At 39.4% G+C, this 18643-nt stretch overlaps 2 protein-coding genes across 3 annotated transcripts in view; both read right to left on the reverse strand.

Annotated features, from left to right (window-relative positions):
* Nca (neurocalcin homolog) overlaps nucleotides 1–18643 on the reverse strand; it is a 238737-nt gene that overhangs the window by 178676 nt on the left and 41418 nt on the right. The gene's annotated exons all lie outside the window — the stretch shown is intronic.
* The window catches only part of LOC110828465 (neuronal calcium sensor 2), a 231238-nt gene that overhangs the window by 171173 nt on the left and 41422 nt on the right, over nucleotides 1–18643 (reverse strand). The window lies entirely within an intron of this gene.

The raw sequence follows: 18643 nt of genomic DNA on the forward strand, positions 1-18643 counted from the left end.
GAAGCTTACCACTCATCTCCAGCGCGTGCCGGGTCAAGAACGCGTGGAACTTTACCTCCTCTTCCCACAATCTAAAATTCACTTCATATCTCACAACGTTGTGCTTAACCATCTGAAGTCGAAGTTCGTTTAAATAAGAAATTAGTCCGTGCCACAAAGAATTCACAACTCTTCACCATTATAGAGATCAAATGGTTAATGCTATTTAAGAAAATAATCCCTGTTTCCACTGAGAATCACACGAAACCCATAAACACAAATTGTTAAAACAAGGACATAACATACTGACCACTGGACTTCAAAGGGTTAAGCTACACAACGTTACTTTTCCAAATACAAACTGGGATCTCCGTGTACTGGACACAGCTAAAAGTCTCTACGCTTCTTAAACGTAACAGACTAGTACGAGTGGTGACAAGGTAAAAATATAGAAGGATGTGTTTTGGCCTATTTCGATATAATGCACTATCATCTACTGAGACTGAGTAAAACCACTAAAAACGTCAGCCAGGGCAGCCGACATATAAAGAACATTTTCAAAACAGCTGCTGCATACAACAGAAAATGGCTCGCGTGGCTAATTATTAAGTTACTACTCTGTTTTAAATGCAGAACATATACAACACCGAATAAGATTGGAAGATGGTCACGAACGGCATGTGGTAGATTTAAAATGATACATTCGTGGTATATCCGAAGGTAATAAACGGAAGGTTGCCTAGTGACTGAGGAAAAACACAAAGACCCTCGGTCACGAAAGTCAGCAGCAAGGCCGATGCATGAACTCGGCACAAACCAGAATGAAGCATACAGCAATAATTGGCAACAAAGGATTTCAGTTTCATAATAAGAAAACTGTCTTCATAAACCGCACTATTTCTCTGTGACGATAAGAGGCGTTTGCAAAATTCATTTTGTGCACGAGCACTTTTTAGAAGAGTATATTACGAAACAGTTTTATTACTTTATCCGTGACCTAGTATAAATCAATAAATCCCAAAACCAGCATTCTACAAAACAGAGGCCATACCCTACGTGCCACCTCGCGGTAAGTAATCAAACTGTATGTCGACGCCATCTGTTAGCAATATTCAGAAAATACAGCTCCTTTGGCTACAAAAATATACAGCTTAAATATCATTGTATTTTAGACATACACAATATCTCAAAAACCACTCACATATTAAAAATACTTATACAATCAAATCTCATTAGGCTTAGGAGATGATATACTGTTCATAAGCTAGAAACAGCATTCAAATATTACTGTTGTACTGAATCGTTGTACAGATAACTGGGAAAGCAGTGCCATCTAAGGGACGCCGTTGGTACTACCTGTGTGCCTAAAGAACATTCTAAAACAAATTACAATTTCAAGCATGAAAAATACGTGATTTACAACGTATTATCACCTCAGACATAAAGATTCGGCAACACACATGGATACTTCATCTTATCTTCACAAAAAGGTTAAAAACAGCGGTATAACCTTCTAACAACGCAGTCACAAATTATTTTCCTTTGTATACTGTCAAATCGCAACCAAACAGAGAAAAATATCTGACATTTACATCACAACACGGTCTATATTTTATGTAATTAACTACTTCCTTTCTATGATGAGTCCCTTTGGAAACAACTGTTTCAGTGTGATCTGAACCTCGTGTAATAGACAGATAAGAACCAAAATAAATTCGTCAGGTAAGGAATCAGTGTTGCTTCTTCCCCTACCCCTTTCCCACACACAGTACCAAATGAAATAAAAATCTGTAAGGAAAACAGGCATACACAACCACGCTAAATGAGCTCATACAAAGAACCATAACAGGAACAGAGTAAGCCACACAACACCACCGTTACATCATAAAAGCAATACCAACCTTCGAAAAGAAACAGACGTAACTGTCTGTTTTCCCAAGAAACAGACGGGGCACGGTTCATATGTCAGAATTGTAACAAAATTAAACAATCTTCGTGTTCACTGTTCTTACTGGTATTACGTGGAGTAGATATTGTATCTTGTAAATGCTCTGCATTACTCTTTCGAAAATAATAACTTGTAAGAGGTTCAAAGTGACTGTGTTCTCCGACTCAAATCCATACCACGTAAAAAAAAACTTTAGCTAGTATACTCCAATGTGCTCCCGAGTACACCGCACATTATTCTGAACCTTCGTTACAGGATGTGGGTGTTTCTGGTATAAACCACCTGAAACTATTCAGAGGCTTTGTTTGTTCAATAAAACGATATTCCTTTGTATGGGCATGTGGAATTAACGTACAAACAATCATTATGAAACGACTTTCAAATCGTTTTCATTGATCCAATAGTCACAAAGGCCGGCAAAACTAGTTAGAAAATGTAAGCACAGCGTAACAATCCTGACGCGTTTGCTCTGTTATTGCCGCTAGACATTCAATTCGCATATCTCCAATAGCGAATCTCTGTGAAATAGCGTAAAATAGGTGGGCGGGCTAGCAAGGCAAAATCTGATCGCGCCATGTAGTCCACGCCTTCATCAGGGCAATGATGGAGGCAGCAAGGACCTCTGAAACGTCGGTAAACTTCTACCACACTACACGGCGCAACAACCCAGAAGACAGCCAGCCATCTTCAGATTCACCGCCGTGAAAACCTCAAATCCTACAAATGATATTTTATCAGAATTATCATCATCCAAACAAAATAGGAAACAAACAGGAACTTATACAGTAGACCAAAAGCAAATCATTCCGAGTCACCTGTACATCGTATTAAGAAATACGTGGACGATGAATTAAATATAAGAAAAAGTAAGAAAACACAGTTTAAATCTTATCAAGTAGCGCAGTTCCCACGGTCTGATGTACAAAACAAATGTATGTTAAGAACAATAAAGTTTTTGCAAAATTCAAGCAACGGAAATTAAAATTTTAACAAGGGTCAGGAAATTTACCAGATTATACAAATTTATAAAAATGTATCTTAAGAGATAAGGACTTACACATTAAATGAAGAAACAGATGATTACAGATACATGATTAACCCACCCGAACACAGAACACAATTACAGCCTCCCAAAACATGCATTTACAAACCAAGGATAGACAGATGTAGAGAACAACCTAAGCATGACTGTAAAGTCACAGACTTGAATCTAATCCGTTAACAGAAGAATATTAAAATATAAGTTCTCTTCATTAATTCATGTATTAAAACAAAACAGACCCCGGTACTCTGGCCTATCACGATGGAGACGATTATATCTGGGAGTGAAATTAAGTGCAAAGCTTCAACCCCTGACCGTAACATGGTACAATGCGTTAAACTGATACTCCATACATAGGCCCATATCAAAAGTACACAAGCTTACATAAATTATCCTATATGTGAAATGTGTAAGATATTTAAGAACTGTTCTCGCCTTGCATAATTACACCATTACAGTTCTACTCTTCAATCAAGAGAATGTATGTGTATTTAGAAATACATATCTTAGTGCTTTAAAGTTAAAACAATGAGTGAGATAAGGATAAATCATTAAACGAGTTACGAAATTAAACGTATTTAAGTATTTTTAAAGGGAATGTATTACAAACTACAAGCACAGGCTATACAGAGAATGACAAAATAAAAATAAATGTTGGCAAACAAATGACAATCCTAACTAAATTAAGAACACGTTACGTCGAAGGCAACACTCAGGTACGTTGTAACGTTACGACCGATTAATTAGCACCTCAACTTCTTAAACCGGAGAGTCCGGGTTCACATCTCAGCCCGGACATATCCCCCCAAACCCTCAAGTCAAATGTCAGAATAGTACTTTAAATTAGGCAATATTTCAATTCACTTATCACCCTATCATTCAAATCTATTTGCCTATAGTTTCAGCTAATAAACGCGTCGTTGGATAGACAACACGTAATGAAATAAAACATTCAGATATTGAAGTGTATTGTGGGTTTTGAATAATAGAGAAACAGTACAGATGAAACTCGTAAGACCAGTGTGGGATCGGAGAAACTGATACAGATACAGATGCAAAGAAAAATGTTGAAGGCATATGATCATGAATAAATATGTAAAAAATAAAAGACTGCAGAAATAATGAAGAGAAACAGATTACCGAAGCTGTTAATGTACTATAAACCCAACGGCAAAAGAAAGACCAATCCTTGGATGAGACTTGATGTAAGGGCCTTCCTGTGGCTCTACAACTTCGTGTCGGTATTGGCCGCTTCTTTCTGAAGTACATTTTTGAGTAGTGAGTGACAAGCCCACTGCCTCTGAACAATTTCTACTCAATCGTGATTTGTCTCTTGGAGCCATCTAGTAGAGAATCAGGAGAGACCTGGCTGAGAAATGGCCTCTGAATTTTGCTTATGAAACATCTCGTATCATGCTCGTAGGGTTCTTTTACATGCCGTGAATCAACGACATGAGACCGCAGGCTTTACTTCCCCACGAAGGAAGTTGTGCTACGGATTTTTATCACCCTTAAAAATCCATCGACCTCGGCCGGGTTTGAATCCGCGAATCTTGGGTCCAGTGGCGAGCACACTAACCACTAGTCCACCGAGGGCTTTATAGATCCAAAATCCAACTAGTTCAAAAACAAGAAGACATTTTAGTTTACACAAAGAACCTCAGACACTGCTTACTCCACTAACGCAAAGTGTGTGCTGGAGTACGAGGCACCTTCAATCATGCACTGAGGTCGCCATCTCTTTAGATTATCCTGCGGTCTAACCGCCCAGGATTATCAGCTGGAGGAGGAATACGAAAAAAACTGGATTAAACGTAGCAGAACAAAGACTTTTGCTACAACACACTAGAACGTTCCAATTATCTTACGAGAAAACTCTATTATATTTTTCACAAATTCTCTATCGCGGATCTGTGTTTGAGTAGCCCAGCTTTAAAGCCGTTCCTGAGCAAGTGATCTGCTAAAATAGGGCGTGGTGTGAAAAAGCTTCCTCACGGTAAATTGTTTTTTATCATGACACATTGTCACGCAGTAGAACAAACAGTCGTTATTTACAACAGACACTGAAATCATTTAATTACGCGTTGCACTGAGGCTACGAACCTCTTGAAATATCACTGTGCAAGAAATGGTGGCCTACACATTTACGCATGTCAAAATCGAATGTTTATTACATGTTACAGTGTGTAATGAGGTTCGTAGTGGCCGCGCGGTCTGAGGCGTGGGTCTTGTGCCAATTGGTCGCTGGGACCGTGGGTTCGAATCCCACTCAAGCCATGGATGTTTGTCCGCGTTTTTCTGTCTTGTGCTGTCCTGTGTGCAGGTAGAGGCCTTGCGATGGGCCGATAACTCGTCCAAGGAGTCCTACCGAATGTCTGTAGATGAAGCCACACGAAAAAGTTGGGACCCGCAGTGCTCAGGCACTTGAAGAACTGGTCGTTCCCAGTATCCCAGTAGATTGTGTAATAATTCTGTGAACGACAGAGAAGCTGTTCTTGAGAAAAACAGTAAAATCCCATTTTTGCTTCATGTATGAGTTACATCATGCAGATACGAGCCAACATTATTTATAAATTTCCCCAATATATATACCTGCTCAATGTATGCAGTTAACGCAAAAAGTGCAATAATGAAAGGTTGCGTTCCCTGAACACATTAAAAAGTGGTACCGGAGCCTAATTTTTTTTCTTTATCACATAATTCCCAACAGCACTTCCGAAATTGACTGGTAGCGATTTTTTTCAAGTACTGTTACCTAACACCTCATGCTGACTGTCTATTCAATTTAACCTAAGTTAACCCCGAGCCCGAATGCGGGCATAGCAGTATAAATCTAATCTTCACGTGCGAAAACATTACATGGGCTTATAGCTGAGAGTACCAAAACCAACTTCACCATCCATTACATATAAATTATGAACATATTTCTACTGTATTTCTTGGTTTATTTAATTCTGATTTATAAACTGCTCAAAAAAGAAGTTACTACTAATTTATAGGGTTCAAAAATGTGTTATCTATACGTATATGAATATCCTCCTTATTATAGTGTGGTTTCGACATGAAATCGCTCGCCTACAATTGTAATTTACACTAAAGCACGTTTTGCATACACATATGAAGCAATTCCCATAGCAACGACACGATTCTGGAACTCGTTCCCAGACTTCACTCTCTACACACGACACTGTTTACTAATACAAAAAATGTTAAAACCACATGCGTCCTAACAGGGCACAGAGATGTTATTTGCGGGCCATCTGGGACGCGAAACACTTGGTCAAAATGAAAGACAGCCAAAGGGCTCTTCGCGATGGAGAATATCTCTTCCGAAACTCGAAAATAGCTTACATGAAGAGAACATTAATATTAATATTTTCTCAGCCATGTCGGTAGAGTTCTCCCGCAGGAACAATACCCCCGCCCCCCGGACCATACAGGCCGATATCCCGTAGGAACAAGGACTCCACAACTCCGATAATGCAGGTTGAATACCCCTACGAAAACCGCGACGGACACGTACAGACGGGCCCAAAAGGTGTTCTACGCTCATGCTAAAACGTGAAGAATGCCTGAAAATGGAGACTTGAAAATGCAGCGATGTCCCACGCCGTTTAACTCAACTACATTCGTCAAGAAACATTCACTCTACTGGTTCTAAATTTGCTACGCACGGGACAGAGAAATAAACAGACTTCATAACAACTACATACATTCTTTTCAATATCCATGGTTAATATACACCCGAAATAGTATCAATGCATGGCCGTCTTCGATTTACAAACCGTTAATAGTGTAACCACATGCTCGTCATAAATTTAAGATACTGAATTCAGGTTAAATGCTTATAAAACGCATCACGTTCAACTTCACTATAAGAAATTGCTAACACTATGCGTTTCAAAAACACAGATCGTTAATACCGCGTCCATAAACCACTCAACTGATAAAGCAATATTTGCAAGATATTCATGATAGAAATTTAAATTCATTCCACGTTCCAACTTGCTCCACTACGTCTTATGAATAAGCTTCAATAATGAGTTTCAGGTCTAAAGATTTGTAAATGAAACACGAAGACCACGTGACATGTTCCAGTTGAATATACATGAACGCAGGCCACACAAAGAAAGAAGTCACGACATTTTCAGACCAACGCAATATTTCACAATAGCTACTCGGGAGTTAATGAGAAAATGTCAAGCTGCCTATACGAGTGCCTTTATATTCTTGCTACAAAGGTAAAGTTGTCCCTGAGCTTAAGAATCGCAGTATGAAGATGTATGAGAGGCAGGAGGTAAAATTTCGTTCACTCAAATTCGGGGTTAGACGGAGGTAAAAGACAAGCTTCATGATTCCGTTGTTTATCTACGATTAAAAACTTCCGGTGCCCAGTAGATATAAAGGTTGGGTGGACCCCAGAGTGGGTATGGTCGGTGTGGCGAACAGAAAAATCCGTCCTTGCCAGGATTTTTAATCTCACATGTCCAGACGTAATCATTAACTTTAGTGACTTCACCACCCATCCCAGCCAACGCCCTACGCTCTGAATTAATTTATTTTATGTGTCAGGGAAGTGGTTTACAGCTACCTCACAACACATCTTAGGGCAGAAATATGGTTTACTAATTCTAAACATGCCTTTGAGTAGAGATGGTTTACAACTAATTCAATACAAACCTTAGGGTGGGTATATGGTTTACAGCTACCTCACAACACATCTTAGAGCAGAAATATGGTTTACTACTTCCAAATATGTCTTTGAGTAGAGATGGTTTACAACTAACTCAATACAAACCTTAGGATGGGTATATGGTTTACAGCTACCTCACAACACATCTTAGAGCAGAAATATGGTTTACTACTTCCAAATATGTCTTTGAGTAGAGATGGTTTACAACTAACTCAATACAAACCTTAGGGTGGGTATATGGTTTACAGCTACCTCACAACACATCTTAGAGCAGAAATATGGTTTACTACTTCCAAATATGTCTTTGAGTAGAGATGGTTTACAACTAACTCAATACAAACCTTAGGATGGGTATTTGGTTTACAGCTACCTCACAACACATCTTAGAGCAGAAATATGGTTTACTACTTCCAAATATGTCTTTGAGTAGAGATGGTTTACAACTAACTCAATACAAACCTTAGGGTGGGTATATGGTTTACAGCTACCTCGCAACACATCTTAGGGCAGAAATATGGTTTACATGTCTTTGAGTAGAGATGATTTACAACTAATTCAATACAAACCTTAGGGTGGGTATATGGTTTACAGCTACTTAAAAGTGTATCTTAGTGCAGATACATAGTTACAACTACTTCAAAACACACCTAAACACATCATTATCGAACACCGGATATTAAAAGTACGTGCACTCATTATGCTAAATTTAGCGCACTGTCCCTTCACTTGACTTGATAGCAATGAAGCTCCTACTTCATTAGACGATAGTGATACATTGATTAAACCCTATACGCAGGCAGAATACAAAATTGGAGCACACAGCATTATCAATCCAATTCTGTCCCTAAACTTTCAAAGTGTCAGACAAGACCCAAAGGCGGACTTCTATGAAGATGGTAAACATCCGGGTTAAATATCCGAGTATTAATTAATTAGCTGAATAAGTACTGACACCTGAAAAACTAGTAGTTCCTTTTCAAACTATCATTCCTCGATTAACTATTTGCAGCTTCTAAGATGTCGTGTCATTGGAGAAACGAAGAAACAAACATTTTCAAAAGGGGCAGAGTGAGTACAGTAGCACTCATGTTCCACCGTAGATAACGAAAAGTCTAGGTAACCAATTCATGACTCTTTAAGAAGGAAATCTGCAGCTTTTATCATAAAAGTTACATCAAATCCCTTTAGAGCCGTTTCACTTAAGCCAATTCCCGAATTATGAAAGTGTAATGACTTTTAAAATACAGAACTCTAAGTATATAAAATCACAGCCAACATCGGCTAATATATCGGGCATGTTGCACGTCACATTCTGTCTTTCACTCAGCAAAGTGTGCATGCGCTTGTTTGAACTCAAAAAGGAATTACAAGCTTTTTCACACAAATCATCCCTTTTAGGCAAACAGCTGTGTGGCTCCAAAGGCTACCTTATTTTAGATACCTTTTTTTTACGTATCAATGACAACATCGATACAGTTAATATAAAAAATGAGAACTCACTATGTTTTGAAAGATTTTTTAAAATATCACATTGACTGCTGCAAACTGTTAGTTTTTGGTGGAAAACGTCATGGTCCAACATTTCAAAATCATATCCTGAAAACAACGTTTCATTAGCGGAAAATTATATTTCTGGCGATTTCTAGTGACAACTAGAAGCGAATTTTCTTTTATGCCATAATTTAAAAACAAAAATATTTTATTATGACTGAGGATTTAAAATCACTTTTCAGCATTCAGCCTTTAATCAAAACCCGACCGTTAATAAAAAATCAATGCCTGTTTACTTCATAATTTATTTCACAGGAAAGACATTCCCTCAAAAAATTAGTCCAATAACTAAACACTAAAATAATCTTGACTCGGAAATGGATTTGAATCCAGGCCTTTCCTTCGCAGATGTATGAATATTCAAACACCCGTTCTTGATTTACCCAGAACAATTGGCAAGTATCTATTTTTATACAATTAGAGTTCACTAGCATTTTCTCATCTCTTCAGGGTTCTAGAGTCTACATGTCCAACCCACCTCACTCCCTTTGAGCTAATCATCGCAATATTTAATGAACAGTATATTTCCTGCAACACTTAATAATTAAAGTTTCAAATTCTGGGTAAGACACGCGGTCAAATTTCTGACGTGAGGCTTACACTAATTAAAACTGATCGCACGCTATACGTCAACTTAGAACGCTCTAAAGAGGATTATGTAAAACTTCGCGCTTCGTTACTTACTGATGTAATCTGGTTCAAATATCAGGCATAAGATATTTAATGCCGATGAAAAATATAGAAACGGGAAATATCAAGATACGCCCAGAAACCCATGCACACACGCTTAGAATTGCATGGTTATTCAATTAAAAAACATCCGTGGCGTAACAGCTCCAGAGAGCCAAAGCCGACTAGCTTGACTGCTGGCCTCACGTTCACATGCCTCAGCAGAGGTGAACGATCATCCAACCAGATATAGGGTGACGTGTGGTCAGCACGACGAACCCCCAGCCATTGCTAGTTTTCCTGACCGGATTACGCTACTCATTGTAGCTCCCCAATTTCCTCACGATGCTGGGTTGTCACCGGTCCCATACACTGGTCGAAAGCTCATGAGAAAATTTCTTCTTCCCCGAGACTCGAACCAGCGCGCATTTCGTATCGCCGGTCCGAAGCATGATGCCTCAGACCGCGCGGCTACGGCGCGGGACATGGTTATTCAATACACCTCTATAAAAAGTTGTTTCTTGGTTCATGATAATTTTCCAGTGGTCAGATAACTTTAAACGATTCAAAGATAAACGGTTATACATTACGCACCAAGAGTCTAAAATAAACACGAAACTAAGCATTCAATCAGATACTTTCATTTTTAAAAAAGACGGATTACAAAAGTTAAAAAGCTTATGCGGTTCATATAGTAAATAAAAATCAGACATCTGAAAGGAAAAATACTGAACTATGCTCACACAGTAGCAACATATAATTTTAGGTGTGACGGACATTAAGTTGTGGAGTGACTGAACCCAGTAAGAGAGAGTTATAAATTGCCTGGCCTCAGAACCATTACAGTTTAAACGATTAATTTAAAGGCATTACGAGAAACAAATGGAAAACTACTAGAATGTTTATCCCCTGAGGGGAAAAATATTCAAACCATAAACTGAAAACAGCATTATTTCTGGAGGCTACGAAGAATCAAACTACATTTATAAACGTTTTAAACCACTGAATCGCTGTGATTATATAAAAGCAACAGAGCGTAGTCATTTGAAGATTTCCTGCATAAAGCCAATATTGCAGAAAGTTTAAACTGTCACTTTGCAGTAAGAATACAAAGACAGCGTTAAGGATCTGTCCTGCTAATGTCACTTTCAAATCGCCTTAAAACAAACTACAAAGGTGCCGCGGTGGTACGCCTTTGGGGAGGCGTTTAGCAGTGAACTTTCGTATACCCTTCCGACACTGCTCCTCAGGGCGAAGGATAAACGTGCGTCTAAGAACCAGACCTACACTTTTCTTCTTCGTTGGGCCACGTTACATCCACATCTGTAAACATGACTGCACAAGTGGCACTTAACTACACCCACTTAGACACTTACTTTAATTCGCATACAAGGAGCGAACGATTCTTTAATTTATAAACTAATACTGCATCCGTTCTGAAACAGTGCTCTTCACACCCGGTCTATCATGGGGGGGGGAATTTCGAGAGTTATTTAGAGTAAAATAGTGTTAATATAACACTGGTCCTATTTCCAACCTTTGCTGAATTTTTAATATGTGCAAACAACAAATGTGTGTATTTACTTCGATAGATGGAAACACTGGTGACGGTTTCGGCTGAAGACATGTACTTCGTCGTTGTCAAATTATACATTTATTCATTAGCATCGAATGAGAGAATGGTAAGGAATAATGAATTGAAAAGGATGTGGAAGGAAGCGGTCGTGGCCTAATTTAAGGTGTTAACCTGATGTTAACCTAGTGGGCTATAGAAAGCCACGAATCTGAGTCAGGAAAGCCGGTCTCCAGGGCGAGATTCGAACCCAGAACATCCCGAGTACAAATCAGGAGTACTAAACACTCTACCACAACGTTCGTTCGTCGTCGTCATGATACAGGCAGCAAAGTGTTGTCTAAGACAAGCACAACTGTGCAGTGAAAATCGTTGCGGACATTTTGAAGAGGGATTAAACTTATATGATTAACATTATCGTGTATTTTTGCCTTCACACGCCTTTAAACCACCGCAACGCTTTTGACATTTGCCATTCGAAATTACCTCCCAAATCAACCCACGAAGTGTGAAAGGTTGCTAAACACCTTGTATAAGCATAATTTCATCCAAAACGGCGTCCGTAATTGCGGGTGTTTATCACACATTTCTATGCCATATGATTATACTTGAACTTTTGATGCTACACATTCTATAAACAATACTAATGGAGATAATATTATTATAGAGGTATTTTTATTCATGCAATAATAACCACAAAATTAATATATATATATATATATATATATATATGTACACCTGTCTTACCCTGCAAATTAATTAGAATTCATTCAAAAAGGAAAGAAAAACGTGAATTTTTATTGTAATCTGATGGATATTCATGACTGAATTAGAACGCTTACAAATTGCCTTCTCTACCAAAATTTTAGGTCAAGGTCTTGTACCATTCCACACATCCATTCCATTTTACAATGGTTTCTCTCTTGGACGAGCTGTTCTGTAATTCTTGCTTCTGCCATTCTTTCTGTAGTGCACCCATTTCATCTGTATTCATTAGCAACATATATTGCTGCTGTCTCCTAAAATCATCTCTACCGGTGATTTTGTGCGGAAGGGGTCTTGAGCAAGTTGAACATGGTTTTAGACGCGCCAAGGGCATAGTCGCGGTGTATTTGAGAATTGCCATCATATGTTAATATCTTGCTCGGAGCATTGATGAATGTCCATTTTTCGCCGTCGTTAAATAAAACGATGGAACAGGATTGTCTGAGAAAACAGAAACGAAACAATAAATCCTTTAAAAGACCAAGAATCACGGACCACAGCGTCGGTGCAGTATGCGACCAGGCATCTCCAAGCACTACTTAATCCCACCCGCGGGATCTCCTCTCCCAAGTGATTTACCACCGACGTCTATAACAGAGACGCGTCTAATGGTTGCCGAGACGAGGACACCTCCCGATCAGTAAACGACGACCTCCCACAGAGATTCAGTGCACAAAGACGTTATACTTTAATTTTCCTTTCTATGCCATGTCGAAATCGCTGCGCCGTGTAGGCTACTCATTCCTCTTTCAACCTTAAACGATATTAGAAAGGTTCAATACTCGTCAAGTGTTGCCAATGCAACTTTGCAGCAAAAATTAACTATTCAAATCACGCAACTATTTGACAAGTTTTTATATTATATTTTAGAGTTTTACTTCTATCACTTTTAAAACTCATAGACTATAACTGAGAGCCGGTAAGAGCCTATGACCTATGGAAATAATCTTCAGTCCATTACCCTAACAGCGAATCACGAGACAAACGTGTTACTGCAAAACAACATGAGAAATTACTGAGCAACATAACTGCTCAGAAATGAAGGTAAAGCAAAGTTGCATGCTCCTGGTGCTTAACTAGGCACCACGCCAAACAGACGAATGATGGAGTGAAATAACAGCTCCATGCATTCTTTACCTCGGTAATGAAAGAAGGTGAGATGTCAGCTTCACTCCCTGACCGCTTTACCCCAATGGAAAAACCCTGATGCACTGTGGGTGTGAGGCTGGCTGGGTCCCTGAATCAGTTTGGGTAAGGGTGGCCACACACGCTACGGCTTACCGGAAGGCCTGCCTTCCAAGTTAAAGCCGGAAGGTAAGCCTCAAACCTCTGAGAGTCCACACACATACAGACTTTGTGGCAGGTTTGTGCTCAGTCTCTTTATTCTCCAGTCGATGCTACAAGTAGTTCAGTGAAGACGATGCGATTTTAATCAGTCTTGCTGTTACTTCAATGTTGAAAAAGAAAAGAAAGTTGAAACGTTCTAAGTGTGTCAGAAGTTGGTTAGATGGATCAAAACGGTCTCACATAAATTTGTTGAATGAAATTCGATTAGAGCCGACGGACTGGCGTAACTACCTGCGAATGAATGAGGACACACATTTGGAACTGTTAAACTACGAGGATTTGAAGTTTTCGGTAGCTGGTTGAGATGACTAAATGCTACAAGCCTTGCCTTTACCCTCGTCTCTGCCCACACACGTTACGACTTGTAAACATCCAGTAAACCTCGAGGCAAAAAATCAAACGACTGCAGATTTATCGCAGGCTCGGTTTCCGGCCAAACCTTCCGTCCAAATTCAACACACACACTCCGGTTTGCCGGAAGGTTGGCCTTCAGAGACGTAAGCCTTCCGGTAAGCCGTAGAGTGTGGCCACCCTAATGTGGAGAAGAGAAACCCCCTGCTCTGCTGGAAATCAAAGCCTAGTCGTCCAATTCCGCAGTCTAATCACTGTACTTACCGGACTATTACGACTCCGCTCAGTAAAAAATCAGTCACAATTTAAATAACGTATTTTGCATTTCACTGTGTAAGAAATTTCAACAGGCAATAATTTTAAATGCCTGGCAGAAAAACGAAGTTTCTCTTCATCGTAAATAAACCAGAAATTTTTCAAATTCAGCTATGCATATGCAAACAGAACGAATAAAACCCATCTTACAAACCAAATGTCAACTTCTCACGTTTTCAGACAAAAGCCAACTATGTTGACATCAAAATTTTCAAATCTATTACCTAGTCTGAAAACTATTACACACACCTTTTATTCTGTAAGATTTGAGGTTTTCACAGCGGTGAGTATGAAGATTTCTGTCTTCCGGGTTGTTGCGCTGTGTAGACTGGTCGAAGTTAACATCGACCAGTCTACACAGCGCAACAACCCAAAAGACAGAAATCTTCACCTTTTATTCTGTAGGTGACTTCGTACAGTTTAAAAAGGACACGTAAACCTTAAAGAAGTTGTTCTTATTCAGTATAAATCAATATCATTAACATAAATTCTGTACAGCGGTGGATTTAGTGATACATTTAACATTTTTATGTCAACCTTTGTCGTCTGTGAAATCTAATTAATTTTTAAAATTGTACACATTTGCTTTGTAACGTATTCCGCGTCCTGTAGATAGTCGAATTCTGAATCCATGCAATGTGCATATATATGAATATATGTGTACGTATGTATGTGCATATGTATGCCTGTATGCTGGCACACTTTATCAGACGTTACCAATGACGTCCAAGCTCATTTTCCCTCAACACAATGTACGCCTACAACAAATTACTAATGACAATGTCCAGGGCCACTATGACAATCGTAACAAGGTCACCATGATAGCAAAGGTAGAGGTCGAGCGAGAAGTGCTGGCAATTGCGCAAAGGACTGAATTTGGTCGCTTGAGATGGACCCGTACGAAGCACGCGCTAGAGGAGTGTCAGCTTCAGTTGGTTTGTAGCTCTAGCTGTGTTTAGATCGGTGCGTCACCTCACCTGAGGATATGCGACCCCCACTACTACTGAACTCCCCTCTCTCGGCTTACACATCGCGCATTTAGGTGCCACCACTACTCGCGCGACCTATAATAAATACACTGCAATTCGCGGCATTCGATGTTATTTTGTATGAAAACAAAAGAAATCCTACCTAGCGCGTTTATGCTGTTAATGTCACCATAACAATTAAGGTAACTTCGAACAGTCAGTTGGAGTAAGGTGTATATAGGTTGATTCAGAAGTATGTTCAAAAACTTCGTGTGCGTGTTCCAGGATCAAAAATAAGAAAAAATGCTCCTATGAACATGGGGTCGCAAATGTTTCATTTTCGAAATAATAGCCAAAAATAAGTTTCAATGAATTTACTTTATATCAAAGTGAAACCACCTTCCAGCAAAGATTTTCAATTAACGTTTGGACAGGAATCATTGGCGACATGCTTATTGGTCCACACAAGCTTCCATCAAGTCTAAGAGGACCTTCATATCGGCGATTCTTAAGAAGACACTTGCCAGGTCTCCTTCAAGATGTACCACTGAATACAAGAAGACAAATGTGGTTTATGCACGACGGAGCCCCAGCACACTTCTCCCATCGCGTCAGATATCATCTCAATGAACAGTACCCTCAGCGATGGATTGGGCGTGGTGGCCCAGTGACATGGCCACCGTGGTCACCGGACCTGACCCCATTAAACTTTTATCTGTGGGGTCACTAGAAGCCCGTCATTTATGCAACACCCATAAACAATGAAGACGCCCTATGGGAACGTGTGTAGAATGCATGCCAGATGATTCGAGGAAACCCTGGTGTGTACGATCGAATCTGTCAGACTTGGGTACGTCGTGTTCGGGCATGTGTGGAGAATGGAGGACCAAACTTCGAGCATCTGTTATAAAGAGACATTCCTGTCCTTATTCTTGACAATAAAGACATACATTGAAAATTATTTTTGGCTATTATTTCGAAAATGAAACATCTGCGACCCCATGCTCATAGGATTTTTTTTTTGATCCTGGAACACGCACACGAAGTTTGTAAACATATTTCTGGCTCACTCTGTATATGCCTGTATTAAGTTGATGCGAAATTGGAAATCTCTATATGTCACAGAAAACATACATGTTCATGTAGATATTACATACATCAAGAATAAAAGACAACAGTTATTTTAATGAAGAGATTCATGATCTTATTCGTAGTTTCACCTACACGTGAATTTAATGTAATTAACATTACATCGGAAGCGTATCCTTGAAAAACAGCAATAAATTAGTTCCTGGTCCAAGGGTATAAACAACAAAAAATTGCGATATGTTACTTTTGTACAACTTAAAATACGTATGGTGAGAAAAGACCGTCTTTATCTTTATTATGCGATAATGACATCGCATGTGGCTTCAATGTTCAAGCGAGTAGTTGTAACAAGAATGATTTGCCGTAGCCCCAGACCACTGTCCACACAGACCAAAGAGAGGTGAGGATGTATTGACAACCAACTGGAGAGACACTTCAATGTTCTTTACAGACAAAACAGAGGGTTCACTTAAAGCCACCTCATCATCTCAAACTGTGTAAACTTAAATGCCTCCGTAACAAGGGAATGTAAATCATGTCTAAACTTTACTTGACGTGTTAATGATATTTCTCGAGCAGGATTAACATATATTACTTGTAGAGACTTGGGTAAACAGACTGTTCAATTACAAAGCAGATGAGCTCTCGGCACTTTAATCACTGAGGATTAATACACCTCACCTCCAATCTAGAAAATCTTGACAGAATTTAGCATATCTCTAAATCACACGAAGCTGTGCAGGCCACATCTAAACAGCAATTAAAAACAAAATATAGAGCACTTACGTAAAGTGTAATTAAATTTATATACCGTTAAACCGTGGACAAAACACGTCGTCGTAAAAAGTAGTTTACAGTATTCTGGGCCGTGATGCCATGTGGTCTTCTACATGGTTACTAATGTTTCGGGGGAACTTGTCGTCTCCTTCTTCAGGATGAAAACATTTTCAAAAAGAATAAGCGCTTCAAATCTCCGACAGACAATCTCTATGTGTAGGCAACACTACGCAGACTTCAACGTTTGGAATCCTTGGGCAATAAGACAGCCAAACACCTCTTTCCCTGTCCTTACGAAGATCACACGACGTAACAACCCAGAAGACAGCAATCGACATCTTCATCGCCATAAGAACCTCAAATCTCACATAAATCAAAAGGAACAATTATGCCACGAACACTAACATCATCTGCCCATAATTCTGTGCAGCAGAATCCGAGTAGCTCATAATTATTCAGCTGTTCAAAAGCATTTCATGGCATCAATAGGTTCACTGTTGTGCTCACAAGATCCCGCCACTGAACCTTATTCTGAACCAAGTAAATCCAGTTCATAAGCCAAACTGTTTTAAGAACTAAAATGAATGCATTTCTCAATTTCTCATGTCACCAATATCAAGCCCGTCTCTTCTCCTAGATCTGATCAACCAAATGACAGGTAGCTACCATTTAGAAGTCTCCTCTTTACGTAATTTTCTCCAGCCTCCTGCTACGTCCTCTATCTTAGATCTAAATATTCGTCTCTCAGCATTTTGTTCTCTTGTTCTGAAACCCTAAGTCTTTATTATATTTGAAGTTCTCACAGTTGCGAAGATAATATTGGTTGAGCCCTGAAATGGAAGCAGTGTGATCCCCCGAAACACTGGTACCTACTTACAATCATACACAGCATTACAACCCAGAAGACTGGCGATCACAGCATCAATCTATCATCTCAATGAGTTGAAAGACCAAGTTCCAAACCCAATAACCTGACAGAATAACACAAACGTGTACGTTCCAAACAAACCGAAAGTCCGTGATGACGTCACAGCAATCGTAGTGGAATCCGGGGGAAGGTTATGTGAGGAAACGGACGGCGGACTATTTTAGGTTACTGTCTCCAGCAGATGCCTCTGGAGAGAGAACGCAACTACTCCATGCATGACATTCGGTCTCCTGGCTAGTTTCCGATAACGACAGATTTCAAATGAGAATTGTGTTAACCTCTACACTATATAGTTCAAATTTCTACATGTTCTGACACAGCTGATGGGCTCACGTATTCGTCTTGCAAAACCTAATCTAGTATAATTTAAATTAATCCTACAACTTATTGGTTGTTTAACAAGATTTCAAATATTATCTGCATCAACTGTGATACGAAGATAGTCGTCTTCTGGGCTGTAACGCCATGTAGAATGGTAGAAGTTTACCGACGTTTCAGAGGTCCCTGCTGTCTCCACGGTCCTGTGGAGGAGCGACAACCCACAAGACAACCATCTTCGTACTCAACGCAGTGGAAACCTCAAATCCTATTAGCTGTAGTATGTATCAACATAACCTGAAATATATAGTTTAAAGAAATATAAGTGTT

Source organism: Zootermopsis nevadensis, unplaced genomic scaffold (assembly GCF_977971745.1).
Source record: "Zootermopsis nevadensis isolate Lab colony 2312 unplaced genomic scaffold, Znev_1.0 Znev_ptg000011l, whole genome shotgun sequence".
NCBI classification, from domain to species: Eukaryota; Metazoa; Arthropoda; class Insecta; order Blattodea; family Termopsidae; genus Zootermopsis; species Zootermopsis nevadensis.